Consider the following 24975-nt stretch of genomic DNA (forward strand, 5'->3'; position numbering starts at 1 on the left):
GTTAGAGAAGGGATGGGTACCTGATTTAAACTGACTTACTGCAATTTATACATGACATGAAAAACAATACAGGACAATTTTTGATCTGGCAATATCAGATAAAAATCCAAAGACATCAGGAATGTGGCTGATATTCTAGTTTTAGTGTCTACACTGCAGACAGCTGCCCAAACTATTTTTTGAGACAAATGTCACATAACATGTTCAGTCACATAACCAAGAAAACATCCCAAACAGATTAATTATTTTTAAATTATTTGTATATGCATATCCTATAAACAGAATCCAGACATTTCATATGTGAAAATCTATGCTACACATCACTAAAGTTCCTGCATCCTAAGGGAAACATGGCAAAACTAACCCTCTAACAAACCTGATGTCCACAAGAACAATTAGAGTTTGAAGTAAGGTTGATTGGGAAGAACAGGATACCACCAGCAAAATTTATTTGTTTTGCTGGTAGAGAACTACAGACTGAAATTAAAATTTCCTGTGCTGAACACACTGGCAATATTATTCTTCATTCTTCCCTAACATCCAAAAGTAGAGTTCTTGTATAGGCAAAGTGTACCTCTTATGCCTCTGACTCCAAAAACCTACTGCTAGTATGGTTGATTCACTCACAGCCTAAGAGTTCAGGGTCTGTAATACAGGTTGATGTCAATAATCAATGACAATAACATTTGCCATGTCTCCTAACTTGCAAAGCTAACTCTGTTCCATTGCACTCAGCGGCATTTATTGTATCAAGGGTTTTAGTGTCCTCTGCTTCAATCCTTTGCCCCAACCCTTCCCTTGCTGGTAACAATGGAGTCTTTCTACCATGTCACACTACTTTCTCCCTTCTTTATATAACCTGCAGTGGAAACTCTGGAGAGTCACACAGCAGGACCCTCTATGCTGAAAGCCGAGCCTCAGGGTTTTTGTTCCCAGTGTATAATCCCTTTATTCAGCTCAGCCCTGAGAGTAGCAGAAGAGACATCCTCACAAACTTTTTTTTTTTTTTTTTTATTCATAGTCTCCCCTACAGTTATATCTGGCTTTCTGACCTTTCACAGAAAAACCTGTTGAAGAGACCAAAGATCTGGACTCAGAAAGGTTACAGAAGAGAACTGGAAGCAGAGTCTCTGATCTCTTCAGACTATGACCAGACATTGAAACTTTATTGCAGCAAACCTGGGCTTTTTACATGGTTCCCAGTTCTTCTCAGTTGACTTCAAGGCTGCTACTTCTCTCTCTTGCTATGATTTGTTTTAACAGCGTCAGCACCTTTGCTGACTCCTCTCCATACCAATGTTTGCCCAGTTGGACTTGCATTCTGACAAGACCAAAGCAGAAATTGTTTCTACATTTTCCTCAAGTTTTCAATAAACCACATGCACAAACCAACATTAAATCATATTGATGTTTTTAACACTCCTGTTTCTACACACAGTGACATTCATCACATTGTCATACGTCTAAGTTATCCTCATAATTTTCAGTTGAACTGGAACCCAACAAAAATATGGTAGAATGAATCAAATAAATCCTAGTAAAGTGATATAAATTATTACTTATAATTTACAATTTGTATGCAGTCAACAAGGAAAATTAATAATTATTTATCAAATTTGATTAGATGCCTCATAGCTGTAATTAAAGGTAAGTGTTTTGGATTTTAAATTTGTGCTCTTGTTAATTTTAAGAATCATCTATCAGGAAGGATATAAGTTGTCCTGTGAACTTTGAATATTCTCCAGGGTTTTCCTAAAGATAGGAAATTTTGCTTGAGATTGTGGCTCAGATCACCTCCCCCATCTATTTGTTTCACAGCAAATGGACATGCATACTTAATTTGGATGTTAAACCATAATCTTTGTGAATTAAGCCCAGCATGCAGCTCAGCCCCACACAGCCACTCACTCATTTCCCACAGTGGGACTGGAGAGAAGGGGAAGGATAACAATGAGAAAATTTCTGGATTGAGACAAAGACACTTTAGTAGGGAAAGCAGAAGCCATGAACCAACCAAATGAGGCATTCATCCAACACTTCCCATTGGCAGGTAGGTGTTCAGCTATCCTGAGGAACGTCAGGCTTCATCAAGCTTAGCAGTTACTTGGGAAGTCTAACACCATCACTCAGAAGGGGACACAGCTGGGACAGCTGACCCCAATTGACCCAAGGGATATTCCATGCTTTATGACATCATAGGCAGCACATACAGCTGGGGGGAACATTCTAAGTCCTTGTGCACCCACAGACTACTTGCTGGTGAGCTGGGGGAGAAGGAGGAAAGCAATGCCTAAAACTTGCCTATATTATCAAAACTCCTTTAGTCACAAATCCAAAACACAGCACCATATCAGCTGTGTATGAAAAACGTATCTCTCATCACAGCCATAAACCATCAGAGCATTTAACCAAGTTATTTGACCTAGTATTTTTCAGGACTTGCAGCAGACCTAGGCTTTTTTTGAGTAGTCTCCAGAACCCTGTCTGGATACCTATGGCATCTCATATGACATCAGGTATCTGTAACCAGGCAATAAATAAGTTTCAGGTGCTTAATCATTGCAGTTTACAGCGCAGCACTCTATCCAGGTCACATGTTTGATTTTTAAGAACCACTGAATACATGCCTAGCATAAATGCTTAGGAAAATCAGCATGAGTCCTATCCTATGAATGCAACAGCCTTTTCCAAACTGGAAGTGTAGCTTCAACAGTTTATTTAAAAAATTGTATGTACTTTACTCCTTGGTTCAAAGAGTATTAAAATTTTTGCAAGTGCTTTTAATTATGAAATTTTTGTAAACAGTGACTTTAAAAATGTAATGTGAAATTTGCCCAGCTTGATGAAAGCAATTTAAAAAATCCCTTATAGCAGTCATCAGCTTAGGTTTTTAATTGTGTAGAAAGCTTCTTTTCTACAGAGATAATGATACAGACCTATTTTGAAAAATAGTAATAGAATTGAAAACCAACTTCAGATCTCCAGCCAGATTTTGCAGTGTTCTGATGTAAATCACACCACTGTAAAGCTCTGAACAGTATTAGCAGCCTTACTCTTTCATGCTAGGTCATCACATCTATATAATGGAAACTGATAGTGTCAACACAATGGCAATTAATGCCTATACTCATGTTAGAACAGAAGGCAATGGAATTACTTCAGGACAGCACTGAAAGTCCAGACTACCATGCAGGAATCATGCCAACATGTTTGCACTGTTTCTGGAATTTAATGTGACACCCACACTGTTGCCCTGAACTCTATGGATGAAGCAACACATTGAACAGTAATTCAGACAGCTTTATGCCATTTTCAATTCTTCACATAACAAACCCAGAGGGTTGATCAGCACAGCTTGGTTAACTGGAAATAGTGACTGATGCAGTGAAAAACTAGAGCAGATATTACTAAACTGTTATCATTTAGAGAGACACACCATTTTATGTCAGATTGTATATCTGTGTGTGTAAGTGTACATACAGCTAAACTACAGATGAAAGCACAAATGTGCCATGAACAACACTCACAGCCATGATCACAAAAGCTTGTCATGAGAATTTACCTTAAGCTCAGTCCAGATTTTATGCAAATTTCCTTGAACTAGTGGCCACAAAAACAAAAAGATTTCAGAGTGTAATAGAGAACAGCATTGGTCCCCATGCTAAGTCAACCTGCTTATACCTTAACTATTAACAGCATACAACCATACAGAGATGTCATTCAGAGCCCAGCCCTGGAATACACCAGCTGTGAACCAGAGTTTGATGTCATGCACAAACTTGATAAAGGTGAATTTTCTTGCCTTTTCTAGACTATTGATGAAAACATGAAACAAGATAGCCCTCAAGTTAAAACTCAGAGAAACTCCACTTGCAACTGGCCTCCAAGTAAAGTACACACTGTTAACCCCTTTCCTTCAGATTCATCCACCCAGCCAGCACTCTACCAAGCTATTAATCCACCCATCTACACTGTAACATCCTTCTCTGAACACTGAGATGCTCTGATAAGCAGGGTTAAAAGCCTTTGCAGTCTTGGAAGAAAAAAACCCAACACTCTCCGACATCCATAAACCCAACTGCAAATGCTGAACTTGTATTAAAGGGTAGTCAGGTTAGTCAAGATTTATTTACCCTTGGTAAACTCATGCATACCCACCACCTTCACATGGCCAGTATGTGTTTTATTCACAAAATAGTTTTACAAGGGGTGAAACGTGGTTTATCAGCTCCTACCTGGAGTTCCACTGACATTCCCACTCACCCTTTAAAACAAGCGCAACGTCTCTCTGTTTCCAGACATCAAGGGACTCTCCTGGTTCCATGACCAGTTGTAGATGATAGTAAACAGCCTCACAATGACACAAGTTGTCTCTGTGACTTTCTCATTAATAAGAGTCTCAGGCCCTCTGTAGTCTCTCTACCACACCAAAAATATGGTGGCTTTAAATCTATGGCAAGCAGTAAACTTTCTGTGCAGATGGTGTGTCTGCTCAGAAGTTAGATGCTTCTGTTCCCATCAAAACAGGATCTCCATCTTGGTGCTGATAGCCTATTAAGGTCCAATTCCCCCATAGACCCTCCTTAGGAGAGCTTGTTCCTCTGTATGGCTATTGTGGCACAGTATCCATGTCTATAAGATCAGATCTGACATCAGAGAAGCCTTTCTCTTACTCCAAAAACTTCAAGCCTGTCTCATCTTTCAGGTCTCCATCCATGAGTCACTCAAACATAGCCTCTCTATGTATGCCTTTCCTTCCCTATGAAAAGATCTTCCCAATGAGGGAAGAACTTAGGCTCTTCTCTCTCTAAAGTTTCTATGAAGCCCCAGTCAACCATATTTTTTTCCGTTCTAATAGCACATCTGCCCCGTGTAATATTTCATAGAATCATAGAATCATTTAGGTTAGAAAAGACTTCTAAGATCATCCCACTGTCACTCTTTCAGGTAGTAGTAGAGAGGTATAAGGTCTTCCCTGAGGCTCCTTTGCTCCAGGGTAAACAACCCCAGCTCTGTCTGCTGTTCCTGAAGATACTTACCCCCTAGACCCTTCACTACCTCCTCTGGATACACTCCAGCACCTCAGAGTCTTTCCTGCTGTGAGGGCCCAGAACTGAACACAGGATTAGAGGTGCAGCCTCATGAGTACAGAGTATGGGGGAAATCACTGCTCTGGTCCTGCTGGTCACACTACTGCTGATAGAGGACACGATGTCATTTGCCTTCTTGGCCACCTAGGCTGGCTTGCTCATGTTCAGCTGGCATTGACCAGCACCTCCAGGCCCTTTTATTGCTGGGCACCTTTCCAGATACTCCTTCCCCAGTCTGTAGCATTGCTTGCGGTTCTTATGACCCAAGCAGGGGGCAGATTTCCACACAGCAATGCAGGGCTTTTACCACCACTTATTTCCTGCAAGTGAGACCAGTGTTCCACAGGCAGTCCTAGCTGCTCCAAATCCAAAGCCATTTTCTCATGACCTTCATCTGGGTCAGAGCCTCTGATATGCCCAGGTATCATCCTCAGAAGGAGACCATGCCCTCTGGAGCATCACCACCTGAACTCCCACATAGTCTAGAGCAGCCTCCAGATGCTGCTTCCTGTTGTCTCTGGGTATTCATACCAGCCAGGTGGAGAGACTCTACCTGACGTGCATCTGTAGGACCCTTCTACACAGCAACCCAACAATCAGAAAACAGACAAAAAAATCAAGGACTCACCAATTATGAAAGAGATAACATCAATAAGGGAGAAAAAACTGACAAGTGATGGATTTGCACCTAGGATGGAGCAACACTGTACACATTTACAGACTGGGAGAGGAGTGGCTGGAGGGCAGCGCTGCAGAAAGGGATCTGGGGATGCTAGTCAGCAGCAGCTCTGTGCGAGTCAGCAGAAGGAAATTGCCGTAAGATAAACCACCACAGGGGGAACTTAACCACATCTCTCTGCCCTCCTCACATTTACTGTTAAATAAAATCCGTGTTATTGACTTAGGCATGTGGTCATTTGCACCTTAATTCAGGCAAAGGTTGAATCTAGTCATAAAACACAGGAAGCATCCTATCCTTTCTAAAGCAATTGTCAGCCTTTCTTTCAGTCAGCACTTGGAGTGAGTTAGAATTCAATCAAATTTTCTGAATTCAAGTGTCTTCAGGTAATAGCTTACTGTTTGACCTACTTTCTTCAGAATAGTTCAGATAAACATTCTACATTCACAGGAATATTTTCGGCCCACTACTGGCAAGATATTGAACATTGCCTAAGGTCTCAGTTGAGCTTTGACCTTTCTAACTATTTATTCAAAAATGGTGCATCAAAATCTATAGCAAAGGTCTACTAAGGCAGACCCACAGGAAATCCAATCCATTTTTCTTTCAAAGGACTTCATGAGAGCTGTCAGGTGGAACTGTAGATGCCACTGCAATGTATGAAGTTTATGTGCCATTCGCAACTGAAATATAAATCCAATTGCGCAGGTTTTGGAAGAGCTAAGAGTTCATTTTCTTCACAGTAGCTAGTATGGATCTATGCTTTGGATTTGTGCTGGAAACAAGGTTGATAATGCCCATCTTTCCAATATTGTTGAGCAGTGTTTGCACGGAATCTTTTCTGCTTCTTGCACTGCCCTGACAGTGAGGAGTCCAGAAGTGCACAGGAAGTTGGGAGGAGACAAATCTTGGACAGCTGAACCCAACTGACCCAAGGGATATTCCACACTACATGGTATCATGCTCAGCATATAAATATGGGGGAAGAAGAAGGAAAGGGGGACATTTGAAGTGATGGCTTTTGTCTTCCCAAGTCACTGTTACATGTGATGGAGCTCTGAAAACTTTCCTGGCTGAACACCTCCCTGCCAATGGGCTGTTGTGAAGGAATGCCTTGTTTTTCTTGTTTTGCTTTGTTTGTGTGTATGGCTTTTGCTTTACTTATTGAACTGTCATTATCTCAACCCACAAGTTCTCTCACTTTTATGCTTTTGGTGCTTTTCTGTATTCAACTGAGGGGGAACGAGCAAGTGTCTGTGTTCAGGTTTCATTGCTAGCTGGGTTTAAAACACATGGTAATGCTGTATTTATGATTAACTCGAAACAAACTCTCTTTTATATCTATAATCTATGTAATTATGTATTTTTTTTTCTCTGTCATCTATGAGATTGTCTGTCTCTTTAAAGCTGTAAACTCTCAGGGTAAGGTGTGTCTCCAAGTATAACTAGATGAAATGACAGAATTTTTGCCATTAGTTAAGACTCGGTCACTATCTTGATTGAAGTAATTATGCATGCATACCCACATGTATGTGCTTCACTGCCAAGAGTAGGATAGCCACCAACTTCAGTTACTTCAGTATAAAGTGCTTACTACACTAAAAATAGTTTATATTAAAAATATTTACTCCAATTTCCATCTTATAATGTAAATGTACTGAGACATTCAGCTTGTTAACATTACGTTGTCACTGAAAGTATTTCTCACTAGCCAACACCATCTGCTTATGCCCAAATATTTTTGTTCCATTCAGGCTAGTTGAAAGTAACAGCAAAAACAGTCTGGTAGGCAAAAGAAATGTGCTAAAGATGCTGATACACATATATATCAATACAAGGCATTTTTAATACTGCTTCACTCCGTAGCTAAAATTTAAGCTCTTGCTTTTGAAATTCAATAGAGGGAAAAGTGAAAAATTCTTGTGAAGATTTGGAAAAACAAAGGCAAAGTAAGAATTTTCATTTACTGACATATAGAAGTGTTAAGATCCTGATTCCAATTACTTTAAAAGAAATCTTAGAGAAAGTAGAGAGTAATTACTACAATAAATAGCTCGTAAGATTCTTCTATGTTAGCAACATTTATGTTTCAGACCTCATCTTCCATGAATTGAAAAGAAAGTCACTTTCTTGAGTAATATTTTTCTATTTATCCCATCAACACTTTTAACATTCTGTAATTCTTTATAGAACATTATATTATCCTTCATTTAGAAATACTCTTCCAAGTATATATCCTTCATTTAGAAATACTGTTCCATTCACTGTTCAGCTTCTGCTCCTGACCCCAACTATCTTCTGTTTTCTAGTCATTATTTTAATGAAATAATAGACAAAAAAAAAAAAAAACAACAACCAGGAGGTTGTCTCCAAGAAGGCAAACTAGCTATGCTGGCATTTAAATCTACTTTTATTTGGCAGTGGAAGCATTTATAAATGCTTCTTTAAAGGTATTTACATAAAGACTCTTAATATATCACTGAGGGAAGGACCAGAATCTCCCTCTGGAACTATATAGACCCCAATAAAGTAATTTCACTTGGTTTTGTTACCTGTATTGATTTCTGGTCTCAGTTGCATTCAGCCTCAAAGACAAACAGCGTCAGTAGCCAGCAGCTCTTCACATCAGCTGCCATCTTACAAAGTCTCATTTCCAGCTGGAACCAGGAAAATTCTTTCACCTGTAGTTTACTCAGAGGAACCTATGCAGAGGTAGAGAATAGGAACAAATATAAAAATTTATAGCAGCCTTGTCAAGAAAGTGTGTGCTGTGACTAGACAATTTTCAGAGATATGGCTTGGGATTTATAGGCCAGATGGTTATGGAATGTTCTCAAAATTTTTTCTCTTACTCCTCTATTGTTGAGTTGGTGGCAATAAGGAAAGCTATGGTGAAATAATCTTTCCATATTGCAGCACTGATCACTAGCTCACCAGTTACATTCTATTAAACAGGGGGTTTTATACTTTTCTCCCATCAATTGATTCCTCTACCAGTTTTAGTCTCAGTGCTTTTTACTAAGTTCAGGAAGAAAATGTCCATTCAATTTAATGAGCATTGGATTATCTTGCTCTTGTATGTACTCAATTTGTATTTCAGTGTTGAAAATTCTGATGCTGAGGAAAGAAATGAAATTTCAGTTTTAAATTAAAAGACCATAATTTTAATATCTCATCACATCCTGGTGTTAAATATGGCTTTCTTTAAGCATCTCTAAATTACAAAGGTGTTTCACTGGTGTGGTTTGACATAAGGCAATACCATGTGAACAAGTCGAATTAACCAGCTACTTAAATAAAGATACCCTAATTCTGGTGTATAAAAACATGGTTGTTGCAAATGATAAGATAAAAAAAAATCCAATGGTTTTTATCATCAGTAAAAATATCTTGCATTCTCTCCCTAATTAAAGCTTTATATATAGAAATAAATAGTTGTTCTGTATGACTGAAGATGACATTAGTCAATGCTGCAAATTTTTGAAGAAAACAAACCCAAGATACCAAGAGCTTTGGAAAGAATTTCTCCTAAGGAAAAAAAAAACCCAAACACATAAACACACATTTACATACATGCATGTCTTTAGATATGCATACTTACTTGCATCTCAGCTGAATACTTATTGGGAACAGGAAAACTAATACTGACTTTTTGTGCTGCTCATGTTCTAGTTTTCATACATATGAATAAACAACTAGAAGTGTTTCTAATGGGAGTTCAATCTGCTGATAGCAAAGGCTATGAAAAAAATATATGGCAGTTTCCTCATTTCCAGCTGATAAAGAGATGACTCTTTTTTAAAGAGGTTTACAATGAGTTTCAAGAAACAAAGCTATCAAACAAAAAAACTGTCTGCAAAGTGACAAGATGTACAATATATGACTGTTCTCAACAATGGTATTTATTGACTGACTCACTAAATATTCAGCAACAATTTATCAAATATCTTGGAGACCAGAAAGATTTCTATGTGATGCTTTGATTTAAAAAACTATTTTCTTCACAGAAAAGCTATTTTTGGCATGTCATTCTGAATTCCTGTATCACTGTTTGAAGGTATTTTAAAACACATTTCTATGTTACCAGAAAATATTGCAGCGTTGTAGCCAAAAATGGATCTTGACATCTGCCATTTATAAACAGAGATTTCTTGACAGAAATTTTTATCCATAACATCGTTAAAACCCCAAAGAAGATGAGAAACCAACCCACCTTGGACCCAAGACATTATTTAATAATTAGTACTGCTTCATAAATGTGAGATCACATTTTGAGCTATGGTATGAGACTCAGATCATCTGTTAAGAAGATCATTTTTAGACCAGAGGTAGAGGTTATATCCACTACTTACATCGTTATTCTCCTAGGCTCATGAACATGATTCACTGAAAATTTTCTGGAGCTTTTAAACAATTCAAAGTATTCATTGTTTGAGAACAGCATAACAAGGAGAAAATCCATGGTTTTATACTTGAAGGATAATTAGTAATTTATTTCTTCCCAGGTATCCAGCTAGCCAATTTTTACAAGGCTGCACAAGGGGAAAAGCTTTTTTGCTGTAGAAAGTGATCATTTTTTGATATGAAGTGTGAACTTTCCTTTAGTAAATTTGTGATGTTAGACATCAAGTCTATCCATCACGGGCTGATATACATATACTACAAAAAAGTGAATTTTCTCCTTTTCCTCTCCCAGCTGTCCATTTGTTTCAACATTCTTTGTTCTTTTCTGATGCATGAAAATATAAAGTACTTGCCAAAGCCAATCACTATAAACTTAATAATTCTGCATGTCTAAGTTATCTGCTTCTAATTTTTAAATTTTGTGCTATCTAGTGACCCTAAATTTTATCTAAAACTTTAGTTTAAAAATTACTTAAATTTCTCTGTGTCATGTCACATTTTAAAACTGATACTTCTTAAAAGTGAGGGACTAATTAGGTACTTTACTGAACAACTAATTGTGTCTGGAAGAAAGAAACACATGCATAGAAATAACAATTTTGTGTTTTTAAAATGACCCTAGATAATTCTGTTTTCTCTGTAGGAGTACTAGAAATGTAGATATATTCCCAGGCTATAAAAGTCTATTAGATAAAAGTGGTATTAAAAAGTTAGGGACTTAGAAAAGTTTTTGCAATAATAAAAGCATAACCAGATACATTACACAAAATTTCCAAAGCATGTAATACTAAACTATTTCTGTTCCAACTGAAGCCACTGACCATAGGATGGAAGTAAGGTTATGCCATAATTGAGAGTTTCATTAAAAAAAGAAAAAGGAAAAAAAGAAAAAAAAGGAAAAGGAAAAGGAAAAGGAAAAGGAAAAGGAAAAGGAAAAGGAAAAGGAAAAGGAAAAGGAAAAGGAAAAGGAAAAGGAAAAGGAAAAGGAAAAGGAAAAGGAAAAGGAAAAGGAAAAGGAAAAGGAAAAGAGATGGAGACTTTTAAGAAGCATAGATTTTCTGTAAAGAAGTAAATTCTACACATTTATCTCAGTGTATTCAACACAATCAGATTCCCTTTTTCTTTCAATCAAGGAAGATTCATGAGAACAAATTTAAGCAAGGTCATACTGTATGATACTGGAAAGCAGAAAAAATTACAGGGTCAGAGTCTCAACTGTGTTTAAATGCATTCTAGAATTTCAAGGTAAATTGGTCTTTATTACTTTATATCAGCTGGTGATCTATAGCCTTATTTTTTTTGTTCACCCATATCAACAGTACTTCTTCCTTCTATCTGAATCTTTAGAAGAATAAAGTAAAGTCTGAGTCTTACAAGAGCAGATATTTAACATTATTGGCAGCAATTTATTGTTACTGCCAATAATGCAGTATATATTCTGTTACTCAAAGCATCCCACTGAAATGTTTCAGTCATCATGTAATTTACACATTGAATTAGCTAACAATCATCTCTGCAAGTAGAAACTTGTTCTATATTCTCTGTGCTTTACCAAAGTTCAAAGGAAAGAGAGAAATATGCAGTTATTGTGGATAGAGGGCAAGGCTGAAGTAATCAAAGTTAAGATTTGTTTTACATCAATCTAGTCTTTTTAAATTTCTGAAGTTCTATCTGAAAACTCCTGACAGTCTAAAAGAAATATAAAAGAACCAGGTAACTAGCCCTCTCTTATATTAGACTAGTGTCATAGAAGAAAGAAAAAATTACAGCAGCAATCATATGTATTAAATCATTAGTTCACATTTTCCAAGACAGTATGAAACAATTTTCTTCTATAAAGAAAAAAAACAAAAAAAGAAAAAAAAAAAAAACCCACAACAGCATTTATACAGCACAAATTTTCACAAAAGGACAGGTTTTCCCTTCAAGTAGGATAGACCCTAATTGTGTAATGTAAAGAGGTAGAAACTTTTCTGCTTCGGCAAAATTCAAGTATGCTGTGAGATGAAGAACCTGGGCCTAAATCTTTGGCAAAATAAAATTACAGATATTTTAAGAGATGACAAGTACTCAGCATCCCTTTACATACAAGGATATGCACTAGAGAGTCATGAACCAGATCTTTTCACCGTAGAAAAGCATGATCATCCTCAGTGTGTAAGACTGCACCTTTCATAGAACCTGCACAATGGCCAAGGGCACACAAAATATACTCCAGCAGAAAAAAAAATCAGAAGCTTATCTGGGCTTCTCTGCAGCAAAGGCAGTCTGAACTCAAATACAATGTGGCTGATGTTCCAGCAGGGTGTAAAGAAAAACAAAACTCCTGCAGATCTCAGGGTTTCATTTCTTACACCAGTATTCAGTTTCAACACACACATTTCAAGCAGTATATTAATAATATGATGAGGCTAAGGCCTGCAATAAGTAGTGCATAGCAAATTTAAATTTGTACCAGAGGAGGTTCACAAAAAATCACCTGAGAATCTGGACTGAAGTGCTTTCTAAGCCCAAATCTGTAATATCCAGAATCTGTAATTGAACACACATTTTAACTTAGCTTTTAGTTCACAACCTTTTTGTAGCAAGTAAAATTATGCTTCCTAATTTATAAGATACAACTCAGCTTTTGCAAATAAAATAGCTGCAAGTGCAGAGCAGTAGATGAGGCAATTTTTTTAGTGTAAAAATAGTTTGATATCATCTTTCTTAAGTAACTGGAACTTTGTATATTGAGCATATAAGTAATTAGTGCTGCTGTTAATTCTTCAGCTATAGGTCCTTTCTGTAGCAGAGGAGGACTGCACCATCTGTATATAAGCTTGACACTAATTTAAAAAAAAATTCTTAGTACAACCAATATTAAAGTAGATTATCCAGATTTATAATAAATACAAGTAAAATTGAAGACAGCCGTTTCATGCCTTCCTTTCCCCACTAGCTAATAAAGCACAAAATGCTTACTACAGAATAAAATATTCTTTTTTAAACACATTGTTCACAAGCCTATTGAGGAAACTCAGTGTGCCATTGGTCCATATAATCCCTCCTTTATTACAGCCAATGATAATGACAGTGTTTGAGGGACAATGGATTTTATTCCAGGCTACGAGGCAGAATATTATAAATCCTTTTAATAAAATAAACATTTCAAAGGCATTTAAGAAAAAAACACCAACAACCACAAGATTTTTGAGTTTCCAAGTGTAATACTACTACTTTTCCAGAGTGATAAAAAAAAAAAAAATTAAATTTTTTGTACCCTGAGACTTTGCTTTTGCTAGTAAAGTATACCTGGCTAGGTCCTAACTTTGAGTGCTGATGCATGTTTGTATATATTGTCTAACTCTTTGCCTGTGCCTTGGCATGGAACACACCAAATTAGCGCTTTCCCACACAGCACTTGTGCAAAGACTGGTGTCACTGCCTACCAGAGCCTGGGCTAGCTCTCTGATGTTCCGGAGCAGTGATGAGAGTGAGGAACTGCCCTGGCTGGGGTGAAGCCACATACAGAACCTTAGAGCTATCGGAGCTCTAACCCGAGAAGTTTGCTCCAAGGCAGGAAAAAAGGCAGAGGAGACTCTCCAGGTCTTGAAGTTCCAGCCAGTTTATTGAAGCTGAAGGGGTCAGAATGCAGAAAGAGCCAACACTACTCCAACGTGGTTTAAGGGGCCAGAACAAGCAGAGCCCCAAGCACCTCTGTGCTTGGGCTGTAAAGCGTCACAAAACAGGGGGTGTATACAACAGAATAACCAACAGGGCAGCACTTGGGGTGGAGTTTTGGGATTACAATCCATCAAGATAGGGGGAGGAGAAAGGGCTCAGTTGAGGATTGGTTCAGGAAACAAATGACAGGGAACTTTCCAGACCAAGGGGCAGGGTTACCTTGACAGGCAGGGCAGAAGGGGCAGGGTTGCCTTGATAGGCAGGGAAGGGTCTGGAGTAAGGGGAGGGGACACCTTGAGGGACAGCTGGAAGGGAGGACATAAATTAGGAAGAAACCAAGTTGGGGAAAACATGGGGGATAACAAAGCATACCATTTAACAATCAACTTAATAAAACTTAATAAAGTAAACACGAACCACAACAGACTGGGGAATGGCATGGGATAGGGGCTCTTGAAGCAGCCTACCTGGAGGAGATTATCTGATTTTCTAAGGGAAGTGAGTTAAACTCTTAAGCCAGCATTATGATTTCACTGAAAAAAGAAATTGTTGGGAAAGACTCCTCAAAGCCACCACTGCTCAGACTGGCTCACTAGCAGCAAGGTCAGTCTCAGTTAAGAAAGGGAAACAGAAATTGACCAGAAGGAGGAGGAAAGAAATCTTTCTTACTGCAAGTAGATCAAGCATAGTTTCTTTCTTTTTCTCTACCTGTATCAGATATTTGTATCTTCTGCCTGGTTTTATATGTTGTCAACAACATTTTCAGTTAGGTTAGTCCAAGAAGGATTTAAGATGCCTGTTTAGTACCAATACATTTCTTCTTCAAAGACACACCAAATGTTCAAACTAAGACTCTGGAATATTTTACCGTCCAAAGAGCTAGAGCTTACTATAATTCAAAGCATCCAAAGAGTAGCTGAATTTAAACTGAATAGGACAGGTGAAGAGGTGATGCCACTGGGGCTAAGGGAAACAGACACATCCCCCAGCATCTTTTGTAGCGTGGAAAGGACTTTGCATGCAATAAGATATGAGGGTGCACATATGAACCTGAAGTAATGCATCATAAAAAAGGAGGCACACCAAAATTGTACCATGTCCCTTGCTGCCAGGAGCAGAAAATAAATTCTAGACAACTTCATTTACTAAAAGAATTGTAGCCTCAGTAAAGTGGAAAACCATTGAAATACCTGGCTAAACACCTGTATCTATTGAGTTATAAAGAGTATGAAGTCAGCCTCAAAATGAAAGCCGTGAAATACTATTAAAATATCAGGTATCATGCTAGTCAATTTTTGGATTATATGATTCAGTCACTATCAATAATATGCAATACATTTCATTCTCATTTTTTCATTAGTAATGTTCAAATATGGATAGAAATATTTAATACTAATGCCCATATGGTAAATATTTTTCACTGAATTTATAAAACTGGGCTGAGAAATATTTTAAATTTTGAGTAGAGCACAAGGAAACATCTATTTTAAAAATAGACTTCCCCTTGCTAATGTCAATAGACTCAAGCAATCCATTTTAATCCATATCAACCTCTAGAAAAATGAGATATCCTCAAATATTTCAACAGGACATTTTAAATGGGTTAGAAAGTAAAAAGTAGTTTTAGTATAAGGGAAAGATTTTCAGAGGCACAATGGGCATTAGAACACTTGTTACCTCCATGTACCTCCACCACTTCTATTAATTTATCTTCCCAAGCCTACGGAGATCACAGCTTATTTATGTTATTTGGGGACTGCAGTTTGTGTCAATGACAGACCACTCAACAAATGCTGGATTGATACTAACATGGCATACATACTATCTTCTTTGAATAACAGTCTAGGTCAAGGACTGAAATGACAGGTCATCCAAATTCTGCAATCTCACCACACCTAGTCTGCAAAAGCTAAGCTACGTAAAAAGCAAAGTCATATAGAAAGACTGAACCTTTGATCTACCATGTTCTCAGAAAGAAAACAGCAAATGAGCATAAAGAGTGGGAGAAAAAAAATATTTTATGATGTATCCTTGGAGTAAGCGAGGTTAACAGGGCCTCAATTCATTCTTCCACTACACAGTCTCTCTGCACTTCCCAAAGAAGGACAGGAGTGCACATGACTGCTCTGTGGATATACTGCTAGGTTGTCAGAAAGCCATGATTCCCTGGCTGCCTAAAGAACAGAGTCTGTGGGAACATGCTGTGGCTCTTTCTGCCCCTGCATGCAAACTCCCCTTCCTTCAGAAGTCACTGGCTGTAACTGCGTCACTGTGGCATTTTCAGTAAGTATTACTATTCAGAAATCCATCCCCCCAGGTGTCTCCAACAAGACCTTTACTTTGGTCCCAACAATTTCCCATGTAGTACTTTTGCATAGATGTACAAATGGAGTAACTTTCACGTTTTACTTATGTCATCAAACTTCCAATCTCATGCTCAGTTTAAAGTGTAGTTTCAGTAAGGAGTTGCACTGAGTCTGTGCTGTTGTTCACATCAGTTACTAATTCAGAAAAATGTCTCATCACAATATTGTCAGTATTGTCAAAATTCTCAGGAAAAAATTTAAAAATTTATGTAACTACCATGTTCTTCCAGAGTGTTTAGACTAGTGTCCAAGTAGAATCAGTGTTTAAATTAGCTCACACCTCAGTCTTTTCCTGTCACTATTTCCTGGAAGGATACAGATAGTATTATTACACTTACTAGCTCAATAATATGGCAGAACTGCTCTCCCACAACTCTAAACATGCTTTCTGCACCTAAGAATAATATCATGTTGTTTCTTTCATATGTATGGGCATGGGGTCTACCAGAGTGTGCTTGAATTAATAGTAAATTTCATCCATTGTAAAATGTTACCAATAAATGGATTGTCTTGTAACTGACACAACCCAGGTGTAAAAATGAGTTATAATTTCAGTATAATGCATCTCAACCATCAATGTCTATTTTTAAAATCACAGTGTGATGTGAATTATTATTGTAATCATTTGGTCTTTAGCTATATTTAGCTAAGAGTTGAAGATAACATGGGTGTCTCATCTCTAGCCCATCTAGAAAACTACCGATTAATTTATATATCATATGTTTTGATGAAGTAAAAAATAAAAGCATTTGAACTAATTATTTATTTATACATATGTTAAAAATCAACAGTAAATTAAAATTGACAAAAATGTCAAACCACTTTAGAGTACAGATTACAAATGAGAAGTGATGGATGATTTCAAGCTTCTGCAACAATACTTTTATGAGAACAGAATTGGATCTTACTGAAGAATGTAAAAAATACTGACTTTGTTTTTAAGCAAGCTCTTGTGATAAGAAAAGATAATAGATCAAAGGCAAATGATTCAGAAATTATTCAACCTGTCATGGCACAAAGCTGCTTCAATGCAACGTATTCACAAACTGTAGTAAATCTTTGTTTTAATTGGAACTCGAATCACCTTGACCTTTCCTAGCACAGAGCAGAGTGCCCCTCTGAACCAACAGCAGCATCTGCATCCTCATTCCATTTTAATCAGAGCTCAATTTGGATTTCTCTGTCTCGGCAATCAGTGCATTGCAGAGCAAGGAAACTGCAGAAATAAATGAGATGTTGCCTTGTTCCAGTTGATTAAAACATGATTCAAGGTGACTTTTAGGTGACACTACAAGTTGTCAGAGCAGCAGTGTACTTTTCTTTATGATGGAAAAAAATGTGTGAGGGATGTTTATTTCTCCTATCTGAGATAAGTGACAGAATTAAAATGAGAGCACTGGTGTGTCCATGAAAATATATCAGTGTTTAAAGAATCCTATTATTAGACACAGTGGAAACTACATCTTGGATAAGCCTCCCATACTGTGGGTAATTATCACAAGCCAGAATGCTAATTGCTTTTCGATCTGCTCTGTGCCTCCAACGAGTCTTGTTGAGGGCTACTGGGGCTGTACCAGACACTAACACTTAATGAGACCAAGTTTATCAAAGTACAGCATCAGCTATTACCAAGTGAAGAACAGGAAAAATAGACCTTAAAATTAAAAGAAGGGAAAAAAAGAGATGAAACTGTGGAACAACAAGAAGAATTAAACTATAAACATTTTAATTAAAATTTCTTTTCTGGTGTTAAGTAATTATGTCTTCATCACAAATAAAAAAGATATAAGTTTATGTGTTGTGGTTTGGTTACTTGTATTTTAAAATTACTCTGTATTTAAAAAGTTTGCTTGTTTGCACAAGAGAAATTAGGAATTCATAAAGCATTTTTCCTTTCAGTTCTGACTATTGTGATTAAGGACAATTAAGGATGGGTGTCTATATATATTTTTTCACTTTCTTGTGAAAAGTGACCAAAAAAAAAAAAAAAATTGGAAACCATCTTCTGTATAATACACCATGCCTTTGATGGTTGATTTCAGTTTATGCTCTGAGACTCCAGAAAATATGTAGGATGGGCAATGAGCATTTTCCAGAAAGCCAACCCAATAAAAAATTACAATTCAGAAGAAATGTAGGAACATTCCCATATTTATCTGTTTTACAATATTTGTTATCTTATAATCAGATCTTTTTCATGAACTCAAGGGACTACATTGGCAATTACCACAATAAGCATTCAAGGTATCATTAAAACAGGGTAAGATGTATTGACTGCTTCAGTGAAGTCACCAAATTCTACCGAATCTTCAGGAAAGGGAAATCTTCAGGAAAGGGAAAAAAATAGCATCAATACTTGTGATATAATTATTTCTTCTTATAATCTCTAAATTAGAAATTAGAAAAGCAGGTGAAGCAAGGTATGCACCTCTAAAGCAGAGAAATAAGTGTTTGACTTTAATTCTGCAAAACCTGTCAGTTCTCAGCGCTGACAGTTTCAAGTGCAGAGGTCAAAAGAGCAGCACTGAAGAGCACCAGTTAGACCAGTAAGTTAAGGATCTCAACAGCAGTGACACTGGTCACAGCAGCTGTGAAGATGAAAACAAGAGTAGATCAAGTGAGCAGATTATATCACAAATGGTAGATGTCAGCATTTATGCATGTGTGTGTATTCACTCACCTTAATAGAAAATACTTTGCTATTCTTGTTACTATTTAAAAGAGTAAGACAGACTACTGAAAAATAATTATTTTAAACCTACTCTTCACACATTCTAGCCCTACACATTCACACAAGCTGATGAAGTCAAGGTAGACTGTTGCTAATAGGCTGCTTTGGGTCTTCATCTCTCAGTACTTCAAAAGAAAAACTTTTAAGAGTCTAATTCAAGAGAAACAGATAAACCACAGAACATGGATTTACATATAAGAAATAAACATTTGATTCTTCATCTGGTTGCATTCTGTTTCTCTTGTAATCATAATTATTATTACATGGTATTATAGTCCCTGTTCTCTGCCTCTCATAATAGGTGCAAGCTTTACTTCTTAATAAGGATTTTTAATACCTGAATCATTCACCTAACCTTATATTACTCCATCTCTAGGGCAATCTCATCTTCCCTCAGAAAAAGTGACCTACTTCCAAGATGAAGCCTAACAATTGGGTTATTCAGTGACAATACTGCTTTTCTTTTATTTTCTTTTTCCTGAGAATAGTCTATTTACCTTAAAACTGCCTTGCCCTAATTTTCTAGAACTTTTTAGTCAAGTAAATTCTTGACAGCTTGTCTTAATATCAAGTATTATTGCAAATAAGATAAATATGCCTCAGCAGTGGTTATAACATTATTCTCTGAATTCTCAGTACAATCAGTCAACAAAAATATTTCATTTCATACATCATTTACCACTTCTATAGGAATTGCTGAAGATACTGCAAATTAATTCTAAAGTGAAAGTTTAGAAGCAGCAGTGGATGTATGTGTAAGACTATCTTCTACCAGTTCTTTCCACCTCTCCTCATCATGATCCATACACTATGGAATTAAACTTTGGAACGAAAACCACAGAAAAGCCATAGAAAGGAGAAAGAAAACAGAGATAAAAGATAGCTACGTGGTAAATCTTTGTCCTCTGTATGGACCTACTCTTATTCATGAGATCATGACAGAAGTGGGGTAAAGCAACATTTGAACAATTTAAAAAGGGGGTAGGGGGAGGGAAAGAAAGGATGAAATAAGACAAGCTTTCCCTAGCTGGTATAAACACTGCAATAAGAGTATGACTTTACCCACAGTATTATCCTCCTGCTGAGTCATTTTCTTTCCCCATTTTATTACTGTATGAAATAGAAGGGAGCACCAGTATAGCTGTAAGATGACAGAGAGACCTTTAAAGTCAGGTAACACACTGCAGCAGGAATCTCTGAAGCTCAGAAAGTCTCTTCCCATGGAAATAATCTCAATTTCATATGAGCTCTTTCTACTTTCTAACTCTCTAGATGTGCTGACCATGGTACCAGGAAGAGATGATGAATCTGCTCACAATGGAAACCAGGCAAAAGAAAAAGCATTTTTTCCATCTGTCCTGTGTTCCTCTCCTGTTTTCCAAGTAAAATTTTAAACAGAAATGAGCGTGTGGTTTGTGGTTGTTTGTTTGTTTCTTGGGGAGGGGTTGTTTGTTTATTTTATGGAGGGTTATAATTTTTAAAATATATATCAAGTGATAATTATCAGGGGAAATTACAGTTCTGCTGAATTCTGAAGGCATATTTTCTTTTATTAGACCTTTGTCTTTGAGATGCTTATATTAGCACCTAACAATTATAGCAGGTTTTTGTTGGTTCTGTGTTTTGAGGGTTTGGGGTTTTTGACATCTAGACAATGTTTTGGTTATTCTATCCTTTTCGTAGTTATGGTAGCAGCTCTGGCTTGTGTTATGGACTACTGTCCAAATGCAGACAGCTCAGCCCCACCCAGCTGCTCATTCACTGCCTTTCAGTGGGATGGGAAAGAGAATAGAAAGGGTAAAAGTGGAAAAGCTCACAGCTTGAGATAAACACAGTTTAATAGGTAAAGCATCTTTAAGAATACACAGATGGTTTTCTCAACTCTTCTCTTTTTGGTTATCTGCTAAATATAATATGTTACTATGATCCTTTGCTTAAGGAAGCCAGTGATTTTAGAATCAGAGATTGAACTCTGTTACAGTGACCAAATCTACCAGATTCAAGTTGAACTCTCTAGTAAGGGGCCACATAGCCCACTGCAGTTAATTAGAGTTGTTCATTTTGTTCAGTGTATTTCAACAGGACTTTATATCCCTAGCTAATATTGTGGAATTCTTTGTCCATGAACTCATAACATCTCAAAATACATGTAAATATTTATTCTGCATTTAAAAATATTTTAAAAATGAGAAATTAAGAAATAATATGGACAAGTATAAACAATGATCAAGGTTAAAAGATTAGAGAAGTGAAGGGCAAAGTGAAGGGCACAACTTTGAACTTTATAGGTCATGAAATTGTTGCTTCTTTCAGAAATGATAACATTTTGAAATGGAAGATTGTATCTCTTTTTACACTCTGCTTTTTTAATTCTCTCCAGTGTCCAAGTTTACAAAGGTTAGATGCCAGTATAATCTAGACTAAGACCATCTGTGACTGATTTTGAAAGGTTACTGAGAGAGAAATCGGATGTGTGAGAAGCCTCAGGGAATGCAGCTGACTCCTATTGTTTTCTAATAGATATGATATGCCAATGAAAGACAAAATTACTGGATTCTTGCTTCGATTCCCAGGCAACACATCAGGATACCCAAGCAGTCAAATTAGAACATATTTTACTACCTTCTTCCCCCTAATATTGTGACAAATTCTTGTCAAAATCTGATGCTTGTCAGAGATGTTGTGAGCACTATCTGCATATCATATGCAAAATCAAACAAATAACGTGCATTTATTCTCTATAACCACTAAAATGTGTTCAACCTTCACAAGTCCTGCTTAATAAAATAGACAGACTATTGCAGTAGAGAAGAAAGGCCAAAATTAACATTCATCACATTATTTCTGCAATTTTCAACCCGTCTATCATCAGGTCACACCAGTAATCAGGTGTGGAAAAGAAAATGTTATCCAGTCTGAAATGGCACAGTCTAGTCCTATAAAGGGCTTTAAATATTAAAGGGAGAATTCTCCCCAGGGTCTGTGAGAGACACCAAAGCATAGAAAAAAGAACTTTAACCACCACAGTAACCCTACTTGTGAAAAAATGGGGATGTGGTGCTTTCTACCCAGCAGTTTCCCAGGAATAGATATTATTCAATAGGTATGAATCAAAGAAACCAGTATATTTAGACTTCAGGAGTCTAATATTGTGCAATGCTAGTCAGGATTGTGTGGTACTACAGGATTGGGAGAAAATTTTCAGATGAATAATTTCTTTGCCCAAATGAAAGTTATCTGGACTGTTTCTAGAGAGTGTTTTACTCACAGAAGAAATACAGATGTAACATATTTTCAAATGATACATTTCATTTGGGTCAATTCAGATAATCTGTGTGACTGAAAGAAAAGGAAAAAAAAGTTAAGTTTTTTATTTCAGCCAGCAAACCAACCAACTATCTATATGAGCACAATCTAAAATCTGTTCAGAACAGATATCAAAAAAACATTGTGCAGTCTAGACTAGCAGCATGTAATCACCATATCAAAACAGGAGGGTTTTGATGTAGCGATCTTGTGTCAAATTGCTTCTTTCCTTCAAATACCATGATCTCCACCCTCCCCTGCATTCAGTTTTGGCAAAATTTCAGATTCTAATATGATGTTATGAAAACTGGGATAAGGTATACCTACACTTGGTCTAAAGGACAAACAGGAATGCCATCTGTACAGAAAGCCAAGGAACTTGCATTCTTTTACCTTATCTCTCAATAGTTTTCTATGAAACAGGAATAATAAACAGGAAGAAGACTGACTTCAAGAAAGAGAAATACTGCCCACAATGAAGTATTCTGCTCCTTTGTGCAAGCTCTTGCAGAGAGATCACAGATAATTCTGAAACTCATAGTTTTTAAAGTTTAAAAAACGTTTTACTCTGCACCATCTTTTCTCCTCATAAGGGAAAAAATGTTTTTGTAAAACTTTGAAATAGAGAAACCTTTAATGATAATTATTGATTTTGATATACAAAAAGTGTTAGCTTTAAATCTCAAGTATCAATTTGTCAGGAAAAAAAAAGGTGATGGTACTTCTGGAATCCAGATACATGTTAACTTCCAGTTCTAAATTACCTTTTCATAACATACAAATTTTCATAATTACCTAGATCTACATTTGTATTTAATAGTTTGGACTGGTTATGTCAAGCTCCTCTTAAAACGGTACCAAAATGCTTCTTGCAAATAGTCCAGCAGAGAATGAAATCCCTAGACATTTCATTCCTAATCTTTAAAAGTAATTATTTATATTAACCATTTTTAATTATTTCATATAATGCATGATATTGAAAAAGGCAGGAATATATTGTTATTATCATCTATTAGATAGGGAACTTAGAAGTATGAAAATAAAGTTGCATTGTATTTTCATGCAGTTTCTTTTATCAAAATAACCATATTTGGGTTTTCACTTTCTGTCTGCCATTTCAGCAACAAACCATTTTACTTACAGTTATTTTGGCATTTTATTTTGGCTCAGAGGAAGAGGTGAAGACATAATTCATTTGTCCTCTTGAAAGCTGAACTGCCTCCACGATTCCAAAACCAGAGAGCAGGCAACTTAAATTAAAAGAGCAGGCAACTGAATCTCTGGTTTCTCTGACTCCTTCAAGCATATTGTGAGTGGCTGTTCTGCTTGTGTTAAGAAATTCTTTGAATTTGAACACATTTTATAAGCAGGTTACTTGGTGAGATTAAATAAAACCCCAAGTCAGCTAATTGTTTCTCAGTCAGGCTTGAATTATACCAACATATACCAGCTAGTAAGGAAAGTTCTTAAGCTGACTAATCATACAGGCAGGCTGTAGCAAGTAGCAATCTTAACAGTAGTGCATGAAGAATTATCATAGTTTCCTGTAAATATAAGAAGTAAAAAGGAACAATCACTTTGGCTTTTATAGCAACATTTTAAAAAAGAGTCTTGTTTTTTAGTAATGTGTATGGTACAGAAGTCATAAACAGGTTTCCAGACAGCACGTGGCTAAGTTGTACCATCTTAAGCGACTCACAGAAAGCTTTTTTTTGGGGGAAGTGAGGGTTTGGAATCCATCTTTCTTGGATCTGTGCTGATGCAAAGAGAGGGAAAAAAATGAAATAAAGTATGCTTCAGCACAATGTACCAGTATAGAAAATTTACTTTTCTGCTGAGACATAATTTTAATTTTTGTTCAGTACAGAATTATAGGACATACTGCCAAAGTCTGGACTATGGTAAAACCAAGCTGGATTCAAGCCTGAATGCTGCAGAAAGTTCAAATTTCAGAGAAAAAAACATAAGTCTTCCATCTGGAGGGTCTGTGACTCTATATTCCAGATGCTAAAGAACTTTAAATTAAGTTATTAAACTGCTGCACCTAAGCAATACATTTTCCCTGCAATAATATGAATTGTGAGCTACAGACATCTTTCTCAACTAGCCTTTTTCTGCAATTTCTAAAGCATCTTTCTGGTTTGCCATGTGAAAGTATGCTTCTGCTAAAGGACTTGATGATTAAATTTATGAGATTCTGCCATATCATATCAGAATTTCAGAGGCATAGCTTTGTGGTAGATAGGGACAGGCGAACGGAAAATCTCGGGATGTGATGGAAAGAAAGACCCTTCCCCCCTCATCCTGCTATAGGTAATCAATCACCCCTGAAGCATGCAGCCCCTCCTAACTCCAGTAGTTTTCCACTCCTTACTAACCCTAGCTGGACCCACCGTCCCCCTTTGACGTAGTAAGACCCCCTTGACTATTTAACCTCACGAGATGAGATAATAAACGCCATTTGACCATCCACCACATTGGTGTCTGTGCATGTCTGTGGCCCGAGTGACCCGGGCGAGGCCGGGTCGCCGTGCTGTGTCTTGAAACCAGGTCGCCTGCCTTCTCCGCGGAAGGCAACAAGCTTTTAATACATATCCCATTTTCTACATTGAACATGCCATTAAGAAACAAAGCAGAGAAAATTTTTCCCTTAGTTTGTTTTTAAAAAGAGGTAATGATTTTATTTGTTATGAACTGCCAAGTACAGATGTGAAATTTTGAGAGTCTAGTGCA

At 36.9% G+C, this 24975-nt stretch overlaps 1 long non-coding RNA gene across 1 annotated transcript; it reads left to right on the forward strand.

Annotated features, from left to right (window-relative positions):
- Positions 1-2267: 2267 nt before the first annotated feature.
- Positions 2268-5994, forward strand: LOC128792573 (uncharacterized). The gene is made up of 3 exons (XR_008432448.1): positions 2268-2516; positions 3697-3788; positions 5783-5994. It is a non-coding gene; the product is annotated as an uncharacterized LOC128792573 (long non-coding RNA).
- Positions 5995-24975: the final 18981 nt, after the last annotated feature.

The sequence above is a fragment of the Vidua chalybeata genome, chromosome 1 (assembly GCF_026979565.1).
Source record: "Vidua chalybeata isolate OUT-0048 chromosome 1, bVidCha1 merged haplotype, whole genome shotgun sequence".
Taxonomy (NCBI): domain Eukaryota; kingdom Metazoa; phylum Chordata; class Aves; order Passeriformes; family Viduidae; genus Vidua; species Vidua chalybeata.